At 38.2% G+C, this 24,103-nt stretch overlaps 1 protein-coding gene across 19 annotated transcripts in view; it reads left to right on the top strand.

Annotated features, from left to right (window-relative positions):
* ZBTB20 (zinc finger and BTB domain containing 20) overlaps nucleotides 1-24,103 on the top strand; it is a 477,873-nt gene that overhangs the window by 4,930 nt on the left and 448,840 nt on the right. For 11 of the 19 annotated variants that reach the window (XM_056496769.1, XM_056496853.1, XM_056496906.1 and 8 more), the window contains exon 1: nucleotides 23,582-23,832. The exons of 3 other annotated variants lie outside the window; for them this stretch is intronic. The gene's annotated coding sequence lies outside the window, so the exon portion shown is untranslated. Of the gene's footprint in view, nucleotides 1-23,468; nucleotides 23,833-24,103 lie in introns of those variants that run through there. 5 more of the 19 variants (XM_056496830.1, XM_056496811.1, XM_056496808.1 and 2 more) reach the window with 3 other exon arrangements.

Here is a 24,103-nt window from a genome sequence, read left to right as displayed (position 1 = left end):
AGCCATCAGGGTTATAAATAATATTTAAAGTAATAATTTCAGATGGTAGGTGCCAATTTTTTTTCCATTGGCTGTTTGGTTTGACAATAAATGCCAGTGTCAGTAATTTTATAAACTTTGGTGTAGTTATTCTGGGTTTGCATCAGAAAACAGAAGGTGGCTTAGACATGAATTTCCTCTTTGAAATAACTGAAGTGACATCAGTGGAATTATACAGGAATGATTTTGGCATTGATACTGCTGAAAGACATAGTGCTCTCTGAGTGCTTTGGCCTCATACAAAGTGAGCTGTATAAGTAGTACAGCAGTTCAAAGCTTCTTTGGAATTGTAGTCTCCTCTTTACCATTTTAAGTTTTCAAGAACTGCTGCTAGCAAGTTCTGTTTCTGGAAGAACTTCCAGGATTCAAAAATGTGTGTCTGCCGCCCAATAGTAATTGTGCACACGAACTACTTCATTTCCCATATGACTTTTAGCATATCTATTTAACTAAAGCTTAAGAAAGTAAAAGTTTTAAAGCATTTTTGTACCAAACTCTAGTCAGACATTTAGGCTGCTTTTCTTATACATAACACTTTCTATTTCCAGACACTGTAAATATTGGCCTTCAGAATAGCTTTGTGCAGTGTTTACCCACATCACTTTATGGAAGATGAAGAAAGCAGAAAATACCCACTGTTTCCAAAACTGGTGATAATTTTTAACAGCTTGTATTTTTGTATGCATCTTTTGAGACCCTGACACTTTATTTCCACGACCACTGGTTCTGTACACTTCCTTCTCCCACTGGTTTTAAGTTGCAGTCATTAAACACAACTACCTCAACACAGATATTGACCACTGTCAAAACTCATGTAGAAGTTATGGCTTTTAGATGCAGTGAAACTAGGGCAAAGTTCTGGGAAACAGGTTGGAAGTGCCTGAAGTTTGGGCATCTAGAAAAGCTGTCATTCTTCTTTATTTTTAAATGTACCAGAATGAAATTAGGGATTGAAATGGCAAGTGCTGCTGTTCTTCTGTTAAAAGCAGCAGTATCTGTTTTGTTAAGCAGTTTTCTGTTTTGTAACTGTAAAGTAAATAAATAAAATCTTTGTGCTGTTTAGGTGGAGTTTAAATGTGGGGTCCAGATTGTCTCCAAAACAATTTGTAGACTTCTCCCCCATTGTAGTGTATGAATAACACCCACTGAACTCAATGTGAGGGTTTTTTTATCGTGTGTCTGAAAAGAAGAGTCCCTATTTATAGCATTCAAACGTTGGCAGGTGCAAGACTGGTGAGAAATGTTAGTCTCACACATACAAACTAGTTGTTTAGGAGAGACTTCTACGTGGTGGGAGCTGCTCCTCGCTGGGCTGCTAGAATCAACAGCATTGCTCAGTGGCTGTCTTCTAGTTGAGATCAATCAGCTTGCATTTCCAGGAGTGTGTGCAAAGAAGAAGGGCCTGATGGTGCTGGTTGCAATAATATACTTAGCTATGGCAGCCTTAGCTATTATTTATAGAAGTGCTAATTATATCAATAGAAATAGCAATATTAATACTGTTAAGTGTCAGAATCCACGCTTGACAGCATGAACTAAACACAGCTACTGTGAAACAAAAGCAGCCAGCTTGTCTCCCTTGTCAAACCACCAATGTGCATTTCAGGAAGAGTACACACCCACCTTAATTGCTTGGGGTCTCACCATTTTTGCTCATCTTGTTATATCACTATCATTTCAAGCTGAAAGCTCACAAGACCGGCTGTTCCCATGAAGTGTAGACTGTATTCAAAGTCAGTCTGGAAAATTCAAACTGTGACTAAAAGTGTTGCAGTGGATTCCAGTTTAAAGCTGTCATCCTACAATGCTGGAGACTGCAAGTGTCTTGAAGTTCAGAATCTGACCCAAACTTTTTATTTTTTTTTTAGTCTTTATCCTACCACTTCTTGTTTACAACATAGTTGGTGAGGACGCACGTAGATTTCAGTACCCACAGTTACCTTCAGACTACGTTATAGTCAGCCTTAATTGGCATCTTTTAAAGGGCAGAAATCATATTACCAAAAAATAAACAAAACTAAAAGAAAACAAGAGCATATTGAGACTTATTGTCTGGCTGCTTTTTTAACATTTAAAATATGCTTGATTTCCTGTCACAGCTCTTGTTACATCTGCCTACCTCTTGTGACAGTGTTTTAGACTGACTTCCCACAGGAGCTTACAAATCAAGCAGGTTAATGTCTTCATTAAAACTGAATAACAGTTTACTTTGGGAAAAAAACATATTAAATATTTCAGGATATTGAACACCAAACTACTATTAAGCTTTAACTAATGCATTTACTTTGCTGACACTTGCTCTCCGATGGGACGTGTAGCTCAAGTTAATGTCACTTGAAGTGATGTTTAAGACTTCATGAGAAAGTGTTTCCAACCCCTTCTAGATGATTTTACTCTAATTCTATCACTCTGTACTTGAGAAAAAGTTTTAAATAAGTTATTTCAGCAACTTGCCATCCTTATTTTGGAAGTGTACTGGGTATAAATGTCTCCTTTAGAATTTTAAATATTCCTTTCTATGTCCTAGATACATGTGGTGCATTGTTTAAAGAGAGTGACGGGCTGTTGGCCTCTGGACATATAAAGAATGTCCTTAGCATGCTCTGCCTTTGGGAGGAAAATACAAGGATTGTTGCAAACAGAAAAGGTTTGGGTTTTGTCACCCATAACTCCGATCTACCTTAAGACGTGACTGATTTAGTGGCTCAGGGGGATAGAAATGGAGGCACGTGGCCAGTAGGTCAAGGTTTCTCAGCTGGCAAGTGGAGATACTCTGTGTGGGCTGCTGTTACTGCAGAGCTGCTGGCTTGTGTCGTTCTCGCTCTCTGCAGAATCCATTTGCAGTGATGCCATGTGGGACACGGGCATCCCATCAGTAATAGGAATGGGGTTTGTTTGGGTTTCTTTTGTTCATGTTGTACTGCAAATTCTGTTGGTGTAATTTGCTTTATCAGCTCTTTTGTTTTTGTTGGGATTTTTTTTTTTGACCTCTTCATTTGGCAATCCTACAGTTTACTTATCTATTATCAGAGCTATGTCAGACAGTGATGCGTCATTCTTTCTGGATCCAACTGCAGCAGCATCCCAATACATGATGCAATCAAACAACATTCCTACACTGGCAGATTTAGACCAATCCTTTCGAAGTTTGTTAATGTATCCAAAATCAAAGCCACTTTCGGTTCTATGCTGTAAGAGTACTGATACTTTGTTTTAACCCTTCCCATCGTTGGTCTATAATAATCTTGGAACTCTTTGGACATCCCTTTAAACTCTGTGAACAGGTGATCTGTGAGTAAATCTCCCTGAGGAGTTACAAACTTTCTTGAATTATTTACATCTACTGTAGGAATTCTGTCTTGCATTGCATACTGGGCTGATAGAATAGATGATACAAACTGAGTGATGCAGAAAGAAATGGAGGATGTGCCTAGAACATAAAGATTTGCCTTAGACTCATGAATATATTACATAAAAAATAATTCCTACTGTAATTCTGCTGGCTTTTGCTATGTTAACTTCAGGGGAAAAACTGCCCACAAAACTTAGGATCTTGGTTATAGCCATAAAGAAATTGTTGAGAGAGATGAATGGCTTAGAGAATAATTTATGCAATAGGACAAAAATAAAAAGCCTGGTTTAACTACTAGTGGGTATCTGAAAGATATCATTGCTCAGTGGTGGTGATCTGGAATAAAATGAGCACTAGCCTCATCTCATTTGGCAAACGTGGTAATTCCTGGTAGGACAAGAGATAATTAACTAGTGCACATGAAATATGTTTTTGTTTGTTTGTTTGTTTTGTTAATTTTAACTCATGATCACAATGTATTTAAGTTCATTAGAGTAGAAAAAAATAAGTATTAGTTTTAGTAGAATAATTCTGTGGGGCACTCCACTTTTTGAATAAACAAATACAGATCAATATTTTCTTGAATTTACTGGTCATGCACATTTATTCAGTATATTGTCATTCACTCCCTTTAAGTAGTTGCACATGCTGCATTTTTTGGAATTTTACATTTGTGGCTTGAAAACAAAAATTGTTCTGCCTATTCCTGCCTTACAAGATAAATAAGACAGACCTGTTTTTGTTACCACAGTGGCTGAGTACTTGTACTCTTGTAGCGCAAACACATACTCAGGTTCATGATTTGCTTTGTGAAAGGCCTCGTGGACAGTTGTTAAGGCTTTGCATTTTGTTCCAGTAAAATGTAACATTTTGGTCAAAGGATGTTAACTTAATGAAAGAGAAGTTACCAAAAAACAAGGACTGAGATGAAGAGGGTTAATAATTCCCCTTTTTCCATGATGGCTCATCTTGGTGCCACGGGGAGACATTTACCCAGTTTGCTGCCTGGCCCCAGTTCCGTGCATGCCATTCACTGGGGCTGATAATGGGTTGCTTTTTCCCTAAGCAGCACTGCTCCTCGACAGCATGATAACCTGGACTTGACCTGATAAGCATGCTAACTCCAGATTCCCAGTTAGTACTGATGTTACTTGCATGTGTACATTCTAATGGGATCTGGGGAGTCTCAGATGAGATCTGTGCCCCATCCACTGCTGCTGGGTATTTTGCATGCTGTAAAAGAGGTGCTGCATCAGGAAGCTTTTCATTGAAAAGGCAAGTCAGGAGAGAGGTGAGAGGAACAAAATGTTAGAGTTTCCTCTGCTGTGGTTGCAGACCAAGACACAGGGAAAAATTAGATTATTTTATTGGGATAATCCAGGGAAAGGAAATAAGGTTTTCAGAGGCAACTAACTCCCACTAAAGCAAGTATGGGAGTGATGTGCCAACCTGCCATTTGTGCCTTTGAAAATTTCCCCAGGGAGTCTATTGTAGAGCCAAGCATTGAACTCTGATCTTCAGTCCCCCACCAGACAATCGTTCCTTTCTGCTTTAAGTGTTTTTAATTGAAAAATACCATCTGAACAGTGTCTGTAAAGAATTACTTTTCCTCAGAACCTCCAAAAGAAAAGCAAAATGATGTGCTGCAGCAATAAATTAACCAGGGATCAAAATAAAAACCACAGTCTTGTTATGAAAACCAGAACTGGTAAATACTGTGAATTTATGACACCACTGGAAAAATAAATCCACTGTGGTAAATGTTAATACTTTTAGAACTAAAGATTTTTGGTTTAATTATTAAGCTATTCAAAAGTTTTCTAAGCAGACTTTACTTGCAAATGCTACAGGATGTTTAAAAAAACATACAGAAGTTCATCCCTTGCTTTTCTACGGGCACTACTTAGATCTATGTCAGTGTTTGTTTCAGAGAAGGGTATAAAACTGAAGTCCACATGACCCCATCTTACTCTCCCCAAAGAGCAATAACACTTTTCCTTTTACATAGGGTTGTATGTATATTCACTCACACATTCTCATCACTTTGTTAGGAGGTAAACTCCTTTCCTGTTTTGCAGGTTGGGAAACTGGCAGAACTCAAGGTTACACAAATCCAGAGAAATCTTGAGAGTCAGATTACGCTGCTGGAATGACCCATGTTCAGGCCACTCCAACACATCCCCTAATAATATTTTACAAGCCTGAGCCATCTGTGTGTGATGAGATCAGAAGTAAGGAAGTCTGTAGTTGCCAAGAGAATTTTAGCAAGCAGAATTGTACAATTATAAAGAAATCCTGCAGCATCAACAAAGGAAGCTCAGAAAATATTCACACTGAGCTCTTTTTGTCTCTTTTAACTGGAGACTGTTCTTGTTAAATTTTAAGAGTTTGTTCTTCCTGTTGCACACCTAATTGTTATTGACTGTATTGTGAGCTTTGCATACATTATTAGGAGTCTCCAAAATGGCTAATCCCATATTTTGGAAAAGCAGGAGGACACTGCTGCTGCATCTCTCTGTGCACATGGAGGGGTAGTCAACCTCTACATCTTGTCTGCATCCCAGTGGTTTGGCTTCTTTCCCCTCACAAACACAAACATGCACAAGCTCAGAAGTACCCCAAACAAGAGAACCCCTGAGAATTCCCTGTCTGCTTCTGATCCATGGACTTTTTGCCATGTGTGGACTTTACATCAGTGAGCTGGCCTATTACTTACGTCTTCCTTCTTTCACTTTGTGTAAGATGAACTTTACAAAAACAAATAAATACAGAATATAGGCGTTTGAAAAGCTCTCAGCATCAGTTTCACTCTTCTCCCTTTGAACACAACCGGGACTTGACTTGACTGGAGGTGGAATTAAGCCCACATTGAGCATTTTCAACACTTGCAGTCATAGAAGAATTTATAATCCTACAAAAGAGATTCTGAAGTTCTTCAAAGGATATGAATCTTTAGCTCTCAAGAATGGTTCTGCTTCTGGAAAGTCCCTTGAGCTGCTTTCTTGGCTACTATGGGTTAAGTTCAACTAGGCTTTCTCCCAGTTTGTTTTATTAGAAAATGGTATTTATTTGACTGTGGTATGCTACCTAAAATTGTTATAATTTGTTTCTTTATTTCCATAAACATTTCTCTGTTTGTTTTGGAAGAGTGGTTACTTAAGGAAAAAAACCCCAACATAGTAAGCTTAAAAATATATTGCTTGTCTCCCATATAAAATTTTCTCTTGTAATCAGTGTATATAATTTTCCTATAGCACCAATCTAAACAAAAAAAGAGAGAGGGAAGAGAGACATTAGAATCTATTTTCAGGATGGCATATCAGACCACACGCACTTATGGGGTAGAATAGATTTATTATTTTGGGCAGTACAGTGGAACTTATGAGAAGCTTTCTTTTTTTATACAAAGTTAGTTCAGAGTAGATTAAAGTTTATTTCAAAGTCAGCATATTTGACCTCAAGCATCATAAGAGTCATGTAGAATTGGCTCATGCTATTAAATTCCTACAGCGAACTCCATAATAATGATTAATTTCTTTCATAAACTCTCTTCATAATTAATACAGGTTTCATTGTGGGCACTGCTATTCTCATATTGATTATCTCTACAATTTAGATTGGACTCATAAAATGATGTCTTTGTTTACTCTGATGGCCAGACATTTATTTTACTTGGATAACTCTCATCATTTGCAAACTGGACTGGGGATATTGCTATCATAGAAATTACAAATATTTCAGACCTATTCCGTGCAAGAGCAGGGATAATTTTTTGGCACCTGAGATTAATAATACTTTGGTATTTTCTGATGTTTCTCATCTGAGAATCTGAGTTCTTTATGAACAATTAATTAAGCTTTAAGACACCCTTCTGAAATAGGAAGGCATTAGTATCCTTCTCCACTGGATAAACTCATATTTAAAGATGTTGACTGATTTAGTTCAAGCCACCTGTCAAGTTGAATATAACCCTTATTTGCTGATTACCTATCTTATCCTTCAGTTCTGAGTTTTTCTCACCTGGCATGACAATTTTTGATGTGGCATAGTTCCTTTTGGCAAAATGCTCATTTTAAAAAATTATAATATCTGGGTATGCTTTAGCTGGTTGAACAAGTATAAACCTTTCTTGCTTGTTTCTTCTCAAAAACAATTTAGTTTTATTTCTAAGAGTCTTTAATAAACTACAGTAAAATCAGTAGACTTCTAAGACTCTAATAATCTAGTAAAAAAACCTCAAAACATGACTTTCATGTTTCAGACAGACTTCAGGAGAAGCAGGTTTAATTGGAAAAGCAGAATATAGTGAATGATGGTATGGAGAAAGTAAAGAGCCACAAACCAGATTGTTTAACATTACCCTGTGCACTCCATGGAATGTTGTGCAACAGGTGAGCCTTTCTCTTGGTCAGTCTTGTGTATGTTAACCATGTAAATCCACTTTATTGCAGTATTAAAGGAAACCCTTCTCATACAACTGAGAGATCTCAGGGATCAGGGCTGTACATTTTGTTTAGTTCTGTACCCTGACCCTGGAGGGTCCCGAGCCCCATGGGAGCTGCTGAGCTCTCCTTGTTTTGTTAGCTTCAGAGGGTGCTGGAGGGAAGTTGCAGTGACTGGCAGAAATTAATCTTTGGGAAGCCTTGGAGACAAACAGGAATTCCATTTTTTTGAGTTGAATTCAGCCATCCTGCTGTTGCCAAACCTACAAGCAGAAGGAAATGTGGATGTAAAAAGCAGCACGTATATACATATTAATGCTTCAAGTACAACATCCCCCATGCCTGAGGACAGTAAGTGCAGCTGAGGACATAGTGAGGTTTACAAGAGTACTTCACATGTTGAGATGCTTTATAGTCCCCCCTGTGAATAGCCTAGCGAAAACCATATGTGAAATATAAATATACTGGGACTTAAAAATGGAGCTGCATTCCAGCCTTTTAAGTTAATTTTGTAACATGCTGCATCTGAGGGCTTAATGTGTGTAGTATCCAATGCTAGCTGAATACTGCAGGGCTTAATAAATGCAGTGTGTACTGGAGACACCAGAGGGTCTGGTGGAAGACGTGAGAGGAGTAGAAGAAGATGGTGGAAATAGCACATTTTAGTGAAAGAGCAAATCCGGTCTGAACCAACTGCGTGCTTGCTTCCTTTGGTCCGAAGGCAACAATGAACTGCCGTTGTCATGCTGAGTCAGTTGGCAGTGACTCACTTTATCAGTCCAAAATTGTCCAGCATTTCATCAGAACTGGATTACACAATGGGTTTTTCCTTTTGCCCCTTTTTTTTTCCCAATACACTTTTAGTATTAATAGGCCCGTAAATCATCTGATGTTAACATGTTTCCTCATTAACTTCTACTTTTTTAATTATAAGATTAATAATCATACAACTTCCCAAAGAGGGAAGTACAGTAATCCCAACTTGACTTGAAATTCTCAAGGAAAACTTTTGTGGTTATGTGATTCTCTCAGGTAAAAATAAGTTAAAGCCTTTTTGTTTCTTTCCACAGGATATTGGCATAGCTAACATATGCTCACAATTGTTCAGCTGAGGTATGTGTTCTCTGTTGGGTGTGGAGAGAAAACTTGTATGTGGAAACAGCCAGTGTATCAAAGTTGAATTTTTCTCCCCAGCATGACTTTTTTAGGGTTTTTTTTCTGCAAAAGCCTATTGTAGGAAACACTCAAATGCAGTATATTATCCACTGAAACAGTTCACACAAATGATGTGATGTATTTTATGGGCATATTTATCCCTTGAACACAAAAAGACACGTTACCTAAAATGCAAAGTGTGTGATTCTGTACTTAAAAACAAGAACATCTTCACAGTCTCTGTAGTTTGTGAAAAAATTTAGGTCTATGAGGCTTTATATCTAACTCTGCATATTGGTGCACTTCACCAGATTCTTTGATTTTAGCACCTACGCTGTTACACAGTTTCAATGAAAGTGATATGAATAAACTAAAAATGTGTAAAAAGTGATGCTGAGTTGGCTGGACAGTAATGCATCTGTTCTAAAACCCAGCATTTCTAAGTTCAGCCATCTTGTCTGCCCTAATTTAACATCTGTATTTTCCACCTGCATGATTAAATTAATTGTGTTCAATTAAATCCATTTTTTAATCACATATTGAGGGTAAAATATGTATCTTCATTTTTTAATCTTAGAATGTTTGAGATACCTGGAAAATGTTCAATGCCTGTCCCAACACTGACGTCTTATCCTGGGTTTAATCCCATCCGTCTGTGTTTTGAATCCGTTCTGGTGGCTATGAAATGTAAAGCTTCCAAGAGTCTTTGAATAATTTTTTAATTTTGTTCTTCAGTGGTTCTACTTCTTTGTTGTTAATTAGATCAAACCAGATTTCCACTGAGGCTGTAATGGTAGTGTCATCAGCCTGTAATCTGTCAAGTCCCTCTGAAACCTCCTTCAACTGCTTTTGTAAATTTAGTACCTCTCTGTAAAGTTCCTTGCAGAGAAAAATGTGTGCTATTTTTTGATCAAAGTCCTTCTTGTTCTCAGTGCAAATTTCAAGACACTTGTTGATGCAAACACAGAATCACGTGCTCCTGAGAGGAACACTGACTGTCTCTGGGAAACAGGGGTGCTTTTTACTCAGGTTACCCTTTTTCACTTGAGTTATCCAGCCTGCTGGTGATAGCAGGTTTGTCTTTAGGCTCTATAGTACAGGTTTGGCTCTTACATTTTCACTGAGTGTGGCTGAAATACAGCACTGAGCAGCCATATATCAGAAACAGAAGAAATAGTTTTAAACATTTTTGTTTAAAATTTGTTTTTTTCTGTCTAACCAAATAGCTAAGACATCTTTCTTATGCATTTCTCATTGCTGAATGGTATATTTGGTAACACTGCAACGATATCAGTGGTTTTCATTTTTTAATAGCAGCATACAAAGACATACATGTCATTGTCCATAAACTTGTGGTCATTAGGAGATCATTTGTCATGTTCAGGTAGCCAACCTGGGCTAATGTCACTGTTCAATGCTTTTACTTTTTCTTTTATTATCTTCCCGTTTCTTCTCTTGGAGACTCTTGTAGTGGACAGATGAATTTACAAGTCTCTAAAAGAAATGTTTCAATCATTGCTATCAATTGCTCCTTTTGTGTTCCACTGAAGACAATATCATTACAAGAAAATAAGATTGCATCTGTCTTGATAAACAGAGCTTTTCTTTGCAGCATAATCAACTGGTAAGCTTATTTCTGGGTCTTCAAGACACAAAGGTGTCTAATGTTTAAGAGCAGCTAGGAGGTCTGGAACACAGATTTAAATCATCATTATAGCTATGTTTAATAATGATAATGACAGCATTAAAACATCCCACTTTCAGGATCATCAAATTCATCAGAGTCCTGCTTCAGTAGTTTCACTTAAAAGAACATCTTATATTAAAGAGTCTACAAAAATGAATTGTCTGCATTTTTTGAGATGGATATGATGTCATCCTAACTTCTTGAACAATTTTGACAATGCCTACATTATACTGTTAAAGAATTATCTTGGTTTTGTTACTTTGGTACATACATACACTTGTTGCTTTCTCCAACTTCTCTTGAACTCAGATAAATTAATATTTTTATGTGTCTTAACCATTAAGTTCCAGTTTGTAATATTGGTATCTTTAATATTGACAGTACAGCAAAAAGCCTGAAGTCTAGATTTAACAGTTAGGATGTAAAACCTGTGTGAGAGTGCTGGCTTTTGTTAGACTTGTTATAGAATACTCAGATTATTTAATGGAAGTTTTTAGATTCTAGAAGTATTTTATGTTCATGTTCAAAACTTGTTTCATTTATTACTTTCTTTTTAGCATAATCTGAAAAATGTTTCCATCCACAAGCAGCATCTCTCTCATCAGGCTCTGAAAGTGTTACTCCCCATGTAAGTAGGAAGGCAAGAGTTTATGTTTTTTACTGTCTTTTAAGAGGGACAGAACCGCCTTACTCGTGTCACTTATCTGTTGAGCCTTAGAATGTTTAAATTTCTCATTTAAAGATAGAAAATAGAGCCTGATTTTTCAAGCATCACTTCTTCCTACTCTTTGTTATTTTCATGTAAACATTTCTAAGTGTCAGATCCTGAATAGTCAGCACTGGATTGTTTCTGTATCTGGCATTGTAAATATAGGTAACATGACTCATGGACTCTTTGCCAAACTATATATAATAAGCAACCCCTGCAGCAAAATGTAATAACATCTTCCCTGGGTCTATTGTGATGGGCTGAGCAGGCCATCTTTGGTCAAATGTATTTCTGCTTTTGAAACATGTCTAGTTTTGTCTGTCAGGGCTCTGTCTCACCAATCACATCTGTGTGAATTTTGGTTTGGTGTTTACATGGGAGAGCATGGGGAGCCTCCCTGTAAAAGCCAGTGCAACTCAGATGCTTTCAGCTGCTGAAAAAAGAAGAACATGCTAATTTAACAGTACCATACAATTTGTGCTGCTTTTGTTCATATTTATCATATTTAGGGCTCCTCAATAGTTCATTGCCTTTTTTTGTCTCTGGGGATTTTTGTTTGTTTCTTTTTTCAGTCTCTCTCATAGCTGGAGAGTAGTGTGCATCCATGTGCCAGTAGTGTGCAAGGCCAGGCTGGGTGAGGCTTTAAACAACCTGGTCTAGTGAACTATGTCCCTGCCCAAGGCAGGGGGATGGCACTGGGTGATCTTTCTAACCCAAACCATTCCATGATGCTATGATTATCCTCTCTGTGCCATCTTAGGTGTAGTTTTCTTAAATGAAAATCTAGCTCTCTGTTTTACAAGTAACTCTTTAAACTGTTTATTGACATTTTCTCAAAGATGGAAGTGCATATTCTGCTCTGAGAAGGATGTATCAGGTACTGCAGGAATTGCCAAGAAGCTTTCTGTGGGCTGTGAGCATGGCCACAGAGGGAGAAATGTGTGGAGGGTAACTGTGTGGGATGGTTGGTTCTTTATCCTTCGAGTCATTCTTTATCCCCACAGGAATGGTCTTAGACCCTTAGAAATTCCAAGGACTGGATCTAATCTTGAGGGCATGTGAGACAAGCGAGGACTGAAAGGCTGAGTTAGCAGGGAGGAGTTGGAGAATGAAGGTGCTAAGAGGAGCAGGGTAAAGGCTGAAATTCAGCCAGGGTTTTACTGTAGTTTTTTAAATTATGTGCCACAACCCACTGCCCTTCCCAGATGTGTGCAGATTTCCATAATAAGCACAAAGACTGCTGTAGGAGATACTTTTTAAAGTATTAAGTATATTTTTTCCAAGTAGTATTGCCTAGGAATTTGTTTTTGAGCAGGAAAATTTCATTTCAAAGTAAAATCTGTGATGTTAGAGGTGCTTATGGCTTCTCCTAAAACACTCAAGTAATTTCTGGCCATTTAATTGTGACAATTGAGTAATTCATGGTACAGTGTTTTACTTCAGCTTTATGGTCTGCCTTTGCCACAGTTTTCACTCCGCTTCCTAGTCTTTCATCTACTCTTCTTTTTAGCTATTAGAAAACAAACTTGGAACATATTCTTTTACTCTAACAGGAAGGGTTTTTTTTTTTTTACTCCTTGAGGAGACTGAGGTAACTTTATGCACTTTTCCCTTATTTTATTCCCCATTTTGCCTGTCTCGTTCCTTGATGGCTTTCATTCTTTGATCAATTCCACCAATTTTAATTGGAATTTTTTTTCCTGTCTTCTCTTGTGATAAAAAGATATTTTCAAGTAATCTCTTTCTTTAGGCCCAGTGGTAAAAGGGCTGTCTTTGGGAATTTGGACATCTATTTTCCATTAAAATGAATGGAATGAAGTGTTAGTGTCTGGCAGGGATTTGAACACCTTTGAGCTATTGTGAAGCAAGTATTCTCATTCCTCTGAAAGTGAACTCTTGTTGTAGATAGGAATGGATAATCTTAAGCTTTGAGACCTGTGGATGGTGTTGTGGATAGAAACTGTAAGTCAGATTTTTGGGCTTTATTTGTCTTGCACATAACCTTTCTCAGAGGAGTAGCCAGTAGTTATCCCAGAGAACTTCCAGCATCATTAAGTACCTAACACTAAAAATTCATCACAATTGTTAAATTTTGTCTGCTCCAGAAAATTATATAATTTATCACTTTTCTTCATATTTTGAAACGGGTCAGACTGAGTTGACTTTTAGCAGTATGGTGAACTGGTGCTTTTGTTCCCTGGTAGTTGACATCTTGTGCTCCAAAATTGCAGCTTTAATTTAGGATGTAAAAAGCTTGTAGCCTGCTTGTCTGTGAGGTTCTAATTAAAGATTGCATTAGATGTGAGCTGACATTTGTTTGTTTCCAGTCAGTCTCCTAATACAAGAATTCTTGGATGTGTCAAGCAGTGTTGACTCTGAAGACTGTTGTCAGTCATTTAAATGGAAAATATTAACTGCTTTACTGTTTTTTTTCTCAAGAAATAATCCTGTTACGTAGACCTTCAGCATTGTCACATTTTGATACTTGGAGCCCAGAGTACTGTTTATATTGAAACAGCAATTTGAGAGAGTAATGCCCCATAAATTCTCTTCATTATAAGCCTGTGGCTACTTTTCTCATACCTGTGTTAAAGATGCTTGCATGAGCTGCATATGGTGCCTAAACAGGCAGTCCCAGCTCTTGCAACTGAGAATAGCTGTGCTTCATCAGGTTACCATTAACACCTTGCTCACAGTTTGCCTCCATAATCCCATATCTGAGAATCCCTGGTGAATTTTTATGGTACATTGCAGCTTTACTCTGGGAATCCCTAGGAATTTCAGGCTGAAACTCATTTGCTTACTCAGTTGGATGGATGTGTGATGTGTAGCTCAATATTTATGTGGGATTTCTATCAGACATGATTTTCTTCTCTTGCTTGGTGACTGGGCCTCAAATGGTTTCCTGAAGGTGGTGAGAATTCCATTTAGCTGTAGTGGTACTTTGTTTCTGAAACAGAATGCATAAAGGTATACTGGCATTTATGGTTCTAACATCTGTGATGTTACCACAGTGTGTTAAAAAGAAATGTCGATGCATTCTGAGACTACAACAGAGACTTCTTAAAGTCATATTTGTATCCTGATGCTTACCAATATTTTGTTGGCTTCAGGACAACTCAACAAATGGAACAGTAGGACAGCAAAGTACCAGTTAATATAAAGTTATCTTTACTCCAACTTCTGTTTATTTTGCTGAGGTTTTTTTGTTGCATATTATCAAACGGTTTCACAATGTGACCTCTGACTTTGAAACAAAACAAATTAAATGTTAGTTAGTACTGATTAGTGCAATGTTAACATTGATTCTTTATTTACCCAAAAATCAGGAAATTAACATTCCTCTGACAAACTTAATTATGCCTAATTGCACAGATATTACAAAGGGGATCTCTCATTATATAATCATAGATAATCCTGGTAGCAATACAAAATCTTACAGTCCTAGCTAATATTTGTTAAGAAAGTTATAGAAAAGGAGCCCTTTGACCATAAAATAGTTTCTGACTTGGGCTCATTACAAAATCTGACTGAAGAGTAGCACTGAAGTTGGTACACTTTGTTTCTATTATATCATTTTGAAAATATTATGTCACCTTGTTCTGTACGTTCTAGTTCTGTAATGAAAGGCCCTTTTGTTCAAACACAGGCAAAATAAGAGTTGTTTGTCTACAGGATACCAAACCTCATTTCTGTCAGACTTACACTGCCACTAACCTTGCTAGATCTTCCATTTTTTGACAGATTTGATTGAGAGAAAGGTTCTTATCTCTGTTCTTGGGTAAAATAAGACCAGAGGCTTAATTTTCAGTTATTACAACTTTTTGCTTTTAATTTCTTTGGCTCTGAATAATAATCTCTCTCATCTATTCCTTTCAAAATGAACTTCTACTTCAGGAAAAGAAATGCACCTCTAAATGTGTCTTTTAAAACAGCTGAGCAAACTGTGTTCACTTTATCAAAAAATATTCTCCTTTAGGCTGAAACTAAAGGACTAATTGGGGCCCAGTCTAGTTTTTCTAATACAATTTAGCTTATATAAATTTAAAAAAAAAAAAAAAAAAAAAAAAAAGAGAGAGAAAGAGAGAAAGACCAGGACATTCCTTTTCTTTATTACATCTAGTGCATCTTGGTTCTTTTTTTCTTCAGAAACATCTTTGATTAAATGTTTCAAAGCTGATGGAATCCTGCCCACATACACACAAAAATAATCCTGAGGTGGTCTACACATAATCAAGGTTTGGTAACGTGAAACTTTTATGCTTAATGTTGGTGGCAACGCTTTTAGCAAAAAGGTTACATCCTTACTTGGGTTTCCTGTGTGTTTGTCACAGGGCTCAGCAGTTAACTTTGTTATTGGAGTGGGCTTCTGAGGCTATCAGAGATAAACCTTTGCTTGATGCTTTACTAGTTTTCTTTGCTTTACTGAATGGTCTCACAATATTCAGTTAGCCCTGAAACAGAATCAGGCACTTTTTTATGCTCACAGGTGAGAGCTGCTTGGCCTAAATGTCCCCAAGTCCCTGGGCTTTACATTTTCTGCTAGCTGGCAGTGGGATTTTAGAGGCAGATATTCAAAAACATTAAGCACAGGGACTTAGCAGGAATTGGGGCCAGCTGAAAACAGATCCTATGGTGAAATTTTGGGCTGAAATGCTTCAAAGTGAGAAACAAGCCTAAGAGGTTTGAGCAAAAGTCCAGCGTTTTGGCTAACTTACAACTTCAGTTTGCCTGGTAAATGAATTGGTTTACCCTTGCCTAGAATACATGGAGAAAAATTTCATAGAGGAACTTTCTTCATGATAACTGAATTTCAGGAAAATAATCCTACATCCATTGAAGTGATGTCAAGGTGAAGTATTTAAATGAATAATGGCATTTAGTGTTGCTTCTTTCAAATATTACAGCTATTGTACATACTATGATTTTTTTGTCATATATCCTTAGCTTTAAGAAAAAATACATAAGGAAACTTTTGTTTCAATAATTGCATTAAAAAGATTTAAAAATATTTCTGATCATAATAGAGATTTTTAAAAAACTTTTTTTTTTAAGATAACCACCTAACTTTGAGAGCCTGCTGAAGAGTTTTTGGATGTTTAAAGTTTCAACACTGTTTGTCTCTTTTCTGTAGAGGAGTATGAAATTTCCATCTTCATACATCTGATAGACAAATTTCGTTTTTGTTTTTACTTTTCCACAAGTAGCTATTCATTTGGGGGGCAGTATTCTCAGGTGCAATATTCTAAACTAGGAGATAATTACCTCTTGAATGAGTAGCATCTTTGAAAATGCTGACATAAATGTTTTCCAGGTAGAATGGATTCACGCTGATAGGCTTATGAAAATATTCAGTTGCACCCAGAGGGTAAAATAAAAGCTTCGAAAATATTGCTAGTGATGTGTCTCACGTTTTTCCCCCATCTAGATAAGATCTTCATTCATGATAAACTTAGTGCATCTCAACTGCTATGACAATCACTAGACTTGTGGAAGTTTGCATTGGTTTGTTGGCTGTTTTCCCCCCTACTATTTAAACAAGGTAAAAGTAGAAATGCTGGCCACCTTCAGCTTCAGAATTTTCATTGTAGTTCATGTCTGCATGCTCCCTTCTGCAGCAAAATTAGAAATCTTTGATAGTCATCCTGGTTACCTGGCAGAAGAGAGTGATGAATATGCATCCTGATTTGTTTGTTACCAAAGCCCCTTTCATGTGATCAAACTACTTTTTACTATTTGTTGTTCAGTTTGGGATGGATTCAGTGTGGATTTTCATAAGTAATTAATCAAATTTCTAGTCCTTAAATGTCAGTTTAACTTCAACATGTTTCTATAATGGAATCAGAGGTAACATTTGGGAACCATATAGTTATATAACAGAGGGTGCACCATACAATGCAGTGGACTATGTAACAAGATCTGACTTCATTGTAACTCCACAGCTTGCATGAGGTTAGCTCAACAGCTAAATTGGTCACTAATGGCCTGATAAGGGTAATATGCCAGCACTCTGTAAGTGGAGAGGATGAACGTATATGTAGCTGAGGCTACACATAACTGCACCTTGTTAGGAGTTAAATAATTGCAACACAATCTACACATCCAGGACAGAAAGCTAATAACATGTACATCCCAAGTTTGTGTGCATGCTTTTTGTATGGTTTTGGTTTTTGAATGGGAAAGTGATATGTTGGTATGACACTGTCTTCTGGAGTTGATGATGGTCCCTGTAGGTGGTGATTGATACACACCACTGTTGATGAGTATAAAAGCAAGGGATTTGCCTTGCTGGGACAAAATTTGTTATGTTGTGAGATCTTGCTCTCACAGTTTACTGATGTAGCAGTAGCATTTACCCAACACAGGACTAGAGAAATGTATGACATGGGATGATTATGCAACAGAAACACCATTTTGCAGCCTTCATGCAAGGTGCCTAGGGGAACAGTCATTGTGCAAAGTTCTCCTCCACCGAAGTACAGGTATTGTCATCAGAGAGGAAAGTGGGTACTTGGTACATGCTACTTGCACACAGATTTCCACAATTTTTTATTTTTTTTTTTAACTGTTGGAGACATGTCAGCTTTGCATCTGGTTTATTATTCAGGACATTCTGACGTGAAAAAAAAAACAAAACCAAAAAACCAGTAGAAAAGCCAGTTCTGGTTCAGTAAGTGCATCCCAGTCTTGCCAATCAGCTGGGCTGTCTGAGAGATGGATTCATAGAGGGAACATAGCCTGAACTTCTGATCAGGAAAGGCCAACATCCCAATCTCACTTTCTGTTCTCAAAAGGGTGATTAACTTTTTCCATTTATTTTTTTTGCTATCTGTAAAATGAAAATGACAGTAATTTTGTTGCCAAAGCAATTTGTGAGATTTGATTTGTTTATGATTAGGTGCACCTGAAATATGGTATGATGGACCAAAGTCACTATATTAAAGTAAAGTAATACTTATGTGGTGGTCTGGCAGTAAGTAGTGGCTGCTGAGATGGGAAAACAATTGAGATTCTTTGCATATTGAAAGGCTCCAGAAGTGCACTGTATTTCTCCTTTCCTGTCCTCGGCATCATCACCAGTAAATCTGCAGGAATAAAGGGCTTTTTGTGGTCCTTCTACGCTTTTCGTTGGCCCCTGCTGATGTAAATCAAACATACTGTCCTCCTGTTATCTTCAGGTTTAAAAAACCTATTTTTAATCACTTCATACAGGTATCTAATTTGAATCAGCCTGCCACACTGCAGGACTCTTGTGCTTTTTTAATTGGCATCTCTCTCATTACATTTGCACAAAGTTGCAGAGACTCTGCAGGACACCAGTAGAGACATGTGAATCACCAATCCTGTTGGGCTGGCAACAAGATGGTGTGATGCACCAGGGGATCTCAGAGACCCGTGTATGTGGTTAAGGGGACTGAGTGGAAGCAATCAAGTTCAGACATGTTGCTGTGACTGTTCCTAGGTCCTGCCTATACCATCTGAAACAGAATTGTGATGGAAGCTTGCCTGGGATTTTTAACAGCAGTATGGTGTTAAACCAGCCTGGTTTCTAGGAACAGTTTCTGGGATTCTAGTAATGCAGAACTTTCTGAAGGTATTAATGGAAATGTCTTAGGGCAAATATGTGAAGTACATCAAAACCAGTGTTTTAGCCCATCACAAGGATAGGCAAGGTTAATGGATTCAGTCTCACTTAAATTTCCTCAGCATTTGAAAATCAACTTTTAGGTATCTGCTAAGAGGCTAATATTTTTTTTTTTTTTTTTCTGAAGGAAGTAGCTCTTATCCTCAGACATGTTTATATGATGCCATGACTCCTTTTCCAGTTTTGGCTGCCAACAAGATATGTCTAAACTTAGCATGTTGGTGTGCCTGGAGACAAAATGGAGAGGAGAGACTAGAGCAGTCTAGAATATGTTATTTGGCACTGAAGTACTTTCCTTCCCTCTCAGTCCGTCATCCAGAATCTTGTCATTTGCAACAAAGTCTTTCACAGTTCTGGTGGGCACTTTGGTTTTCCCTGTCTTCCCCTTAGTACTGAAAATCAAGGCTCTGCAGCTCTCTGGCAGAACTGGAGATGGGTGCTCTGGCTGCACCAAACATGACAATTTTTCACCTGCCTATATGGTGCTATTACTTTTTTCATTCTTTTGGAGGCTTTGCTAGAGGGGTTAGGGCTCTTTTACCTCCCTGGCTAGAGACTAACTCTGAACTGAAAAGACAAAGAAAAAGAAAAGCAGGAGTATCATCTACTGGGTAGAGCAGCATTGCTTGTTCTTGCATTCAGGATGGAGAGTGCAGCCTTTTACTAAGGCAGCCAGGAGCCCTCTGTGCCAGGCTCTTTCTCGTGGGGTGGCACTGTGCGTGTCTAACCAAACTTTGGTGTCTCTGCCATGGGAGATGTAGGACCCTGGCACATGGCTAACACCTGCCTGCCTGTTCTGCTGCATGGCCAGGCACAGGCCAGCTGTGTGATGCCATGCAGGCCCTCACTGTCTGTGTCCAGTCCTGGGACAGAGCTGAAAGCTGCCAGCAGCCACATGGCCTCCTTCCTCTTCTTCCAAATGATCCACGTGCCTAGCCATTCACCTCCTCATGTAACGGAGAGGAGGCATTGCAGGCCCACAGGAGTGTGGTGTGCTGGTGAGCAGGCTTTCATTGAGCATTTTGAATCAAGAAAATGGGCAGCTTTATGTTGGCAAAACATTAAATCGGGTTTCTCCATTCAAATCGCACCACTCGGGATTTTATTTTTAATGGTTTAGATGGATTAAATGATTAATAAGACAACCCAGAACAAGCCAGTGATGGTTAGGATCTAAGTCTAAGAAAGACTTTCAGGCAAAGAGCCAGTTGTGCAAATCACATCTTGTGGGTTTTTCCATTCAGGTCAGACATATATTTGGATTTTATAAAGATTATGGTTAATTTGATTAATTTATTCTTGAGGACCAAAACTGGCTTAAGTTGGAATCTACTCCATATTTGCTTTCCAACAATCTTGAGGTTTGAAAGTGTTTGGTTTAGTTCTATAGTTCTGTGAGTACACAAACCCCATGCAACTTTGAAAGGGGAGGCTTTGGGTTCCAGTTTGGGTCTGGCCCTAGGTATTGTTGTGAGTGAGTGGAACTGGGCTCAGTTCTGGTGTTCTTACTGAGATTCAGCCATCCTCAAAACATGAGGAAATTTGGCCTGTTATCCTGGTTCAGATGCATAATGACATCTCTAGAAAGTTAGAGGGAAGTTAAGGATCTAGGTGCCTCCCTGTTGCATTTGTGCTATGGGAGCAGTGAAAAGAATATAGCAACAAACTTCTTCATGCAATGGAGAAGCAAAATCTTTCATTTAAAGAAGCACTACACTTATATAGGGTAGTTCGTGGTAGCAAAGATAGAAATTATTCCATTGGTCCAAGAGGGGTGGCACCCCTAGTAAACATGCTTTCATGAAAACAATCATGTCTTTCACACACCCTGCAGGTGCACAATCATTGTTTTAATTCTTTTCTCTTATGTTTTCCTTGAGCAGCGTGAGAAATCCTGGCTTTCACTTTCACCACTATCCCACACCTCCTGACTTACAGGTTCTGGATCTGGATCAATTGCAAATCTGAACATTTTTCAAACTTCAGTATTTCTGTCTCAGTACTCAGATTTCAACCTGAATGTCTTAAATTTGAAGAGTTCAAAGCTGGTACATTTTAAATATCTCTTCAGATTTGTATGTGTAAGATTAGCAGGACAAAGGAATTAATGTTAGTTTGATGTCAAATATTGCAGGCTACTAAGAACTTCTCACATCTGATCTCTTCATTTTGGTGTATACCTGGTTTTTAAATTTTAAATTCCGAGACTATTCCTATTATTTGAACTGAATATAAGGATTTGTAAACTTGTGATTTTCATCAGCTGGCTTTGATACAAGTCCCCTTGACAAAGTATTTATATTTTTCCCATAATATTTGCCATTTTAAAACTCTGAGAGATGCCAGGCCGAGATGGGAAGACTCTTCACATATTTACAGTACCATCGACTCATGGAACTACAGTTGAGTCTGTTTTACAGATGGAAAAACTGAGGCAGTGACTGCTCAATTGGTACTTACACAGCCAGATCGAGTTACCACAGTTAGAAGTAAAGTCTACAAATGCCCCTTCTGCTTTCCTGACCTTATATACCCTTCAATAAGGTGATTATGGTCATAAAGTCCAGAGAAGAAAATATGTAATATGACTAAACTTTTGTAATATATATTTGGAGTAACTTGGAGAGCTGTCCCTACATATGCCAGGTGTGTATGTAGCTAAATATTACAGAAGGAGTTGAACTAAGTCATCTCTTAGAGCTTCTTACTCTTTATATTTTACCCTAAGGTAAGAGAGGCTGTGTTTTGATGAAAAAACTAATGAAAATTAACCTTTTGAAATAAATTACTTAATCCTTCTGTATTTACTGTACATCTGGATGAAACCAGAATGTTTAGAAGCGAAATACAAATATGTGTACCATCTACCAGTGAACAAAACTAATCAAATTCACCAGTCACCAGGCTGGTTAATATTATAAAGACTCTGTGAATCATGAATATCCAGCCAGCCTGAGGGTACAAATCCATGAATCTAGAGAGTTTACCTGTCTCTTTTAGTCAGCAGGCTATCCCTTTTCCATCACTACAATTTAGGCATATATTGCCAAATAATAAATGTGATAATAAAAATGCATTTTGGGAAGCAGGATGTTTTAATAGAGCTTTAGATCAAAAGTGAGATTAATTTTCCTTAATTTAGCCAACTACAAGGTAGCTGCTTAGCCTAATCTAGTTGTGTAGGCTCCCTCTTTAGCAGGGAGACAGAAAGCTGGGATGAATTGCTTTTGGGAGGTGCCTGTCTCTCCACTGACAATAGAGGGAGCCTACACAACTGGCTTAGACAGGACACTGAACTTTTAGGTGGGTATGAGTTTTGTCAGGAAAAGTCTGTTTTGCTTCAGGAGATTTGAGTTCTCATCTGTTTTTCCTACTGATTTCAAGCATAACCTTGGGAATATCAATTAACCTTTTTTGGTTTTGGTTTGTTTTTGTTTTTTTTTTTTTTTTGGTCATAGTATCTCCATCTAAAAAGTGCCGTATGGGTAAAGTTATTGAAGAACCTTTGCCAAGGATGAAATATAGGTGCAAAATGTTTTTTTTCCCTGGTCCTGCTACTTCAACGTATCTGTAGTTGTCATTAAAATAAATAGAATTTTTGTGACAACGTAAGTTCATGTGTGATAAGAAGCAGGGCTGAGTGAAAATTATTTTAGAAGCAGCATACAGCTTCTTCAGATGTGACAGAATATTGTAAAAATAAAAACATAGTAACTAGTTACATGTATTGTTTCTCCTATCTTTGCTTCTTCTTCACACCTTCCACCACCCGTCCATCCCCTCTCCTCCCCCCAGCAAAAATACATAGGGAGTGGGGAGAACATTCTTCAGATTAGACCTGTATTTTAAATAACCTTGGCCTGTTTGCAACTGGGAAAATGTTTTTTTTTTTTACTTGAGAGATTTATTTCTGTCCTTGTAACACCATGTACTATATGCATTGCACCTGTTCAGACATAAGCACAGCACATTATTATAGCTGTAGGGGTAGAAGCTTCCCGATATATATTTTTTAAAGGAGGGAATGCTGGGGAGAATAGCCCTCTCTTTTCAATTGTTTACCGAGCAGTCTCTTAGGAAGACTTCTTCCTCATCAAGATCAATTTTCCCCGCTCCCCTATTGTCTGGGGAAACCTATCTTCAGGAGCGTCTTTCTTGAAAGATCTCATGACTTTAAAATCATCAGTGGGCTTTGTGTAGTCTGCCTGTCAAAAGAGATATGTTTACACCTTCCCTGCATGTGTTAGAGCTATAAGGTTACGGAGCAGAATGGCTGATACGTTTCGGCTCTTCACGCTAATATGCACAAAAAATGTATTTATGATAATCACATGGACTGTCTGAAACAATGCATTCCAACATCCTGTAACATAAATAAGAAAGGTGGAGCCAGCCGGCACCCAAGTGTTTATTTGCCAGCCATCCTGCTCAGCCCCGCGTACCTTTGCTAGGCTGCCTCAGCCTGGCAGCACTGAACCTGTTGCTGCATTAGGCGAGTTGTGTTTTGCTGGATCGGGGAAGGAGGGTTGTCTGCTGTCTGGTAGGAGGGCTTTGTCTGTGTGCGCCTTTCTCTCTCTCCCTCTCGCTGTCTCTCGCACTCTCGCTCGCTCTCGCTCGCTCTCTCTCGCTCGCTCTCCCTTTCCCGTCTCTGTGGTTTGTAAGGTAGGTTGCAGTGTGTGTATATACACAACATCAAGAGCAGGAAAATGGACTCATTAGGGAGGCAGGCAGTCATTACCACTCACACTGTACTTCCAGGGAGACAGCGACTATGAGGAGACAAACTGAGGACTGGGGAACAAGGTAGGCCAGTCAACTTTTATAAAACATAAAAGAATAAAGCCTCTACTCTCCTTAAACCACCAGCAGTTCTTTATTTCCACCCCCCCCCGCACCCTCCCCCCCTCCCCCCCGATTTTTAATTTAGAGATGTAAGTTTGCCAGACCTATTTGCTAGCTTAAAATTCGGAACATCTACAGAAGGCCTTACCCTCTACAAATGTTCCCCCCCCCCCGACTTATTTAAGGGTGTGCCCCCTTATGATTCACTTTAATTACTTTTTTTTTTAATCAT

This window comes from Oenanthe melanoleuca, chromosome 1 (genome assembly GCF_029582105.1).
Source record: "Oenanthe melanoleuca isolate GR-GAL-2019-014 chromosome 1, OMel1.0, whole genome shotgun sequence".
NCBI lineage: Eukaryota > Metazoa > Chordata > Aves > Passeriformes > Muscicapidae > Oenanthe > Oenanthe melanoleuca.
Note: the sequence above shows the minus strand (reverse complement) of the source record. Positions and strands in the feature narration are given on the sequence as shown.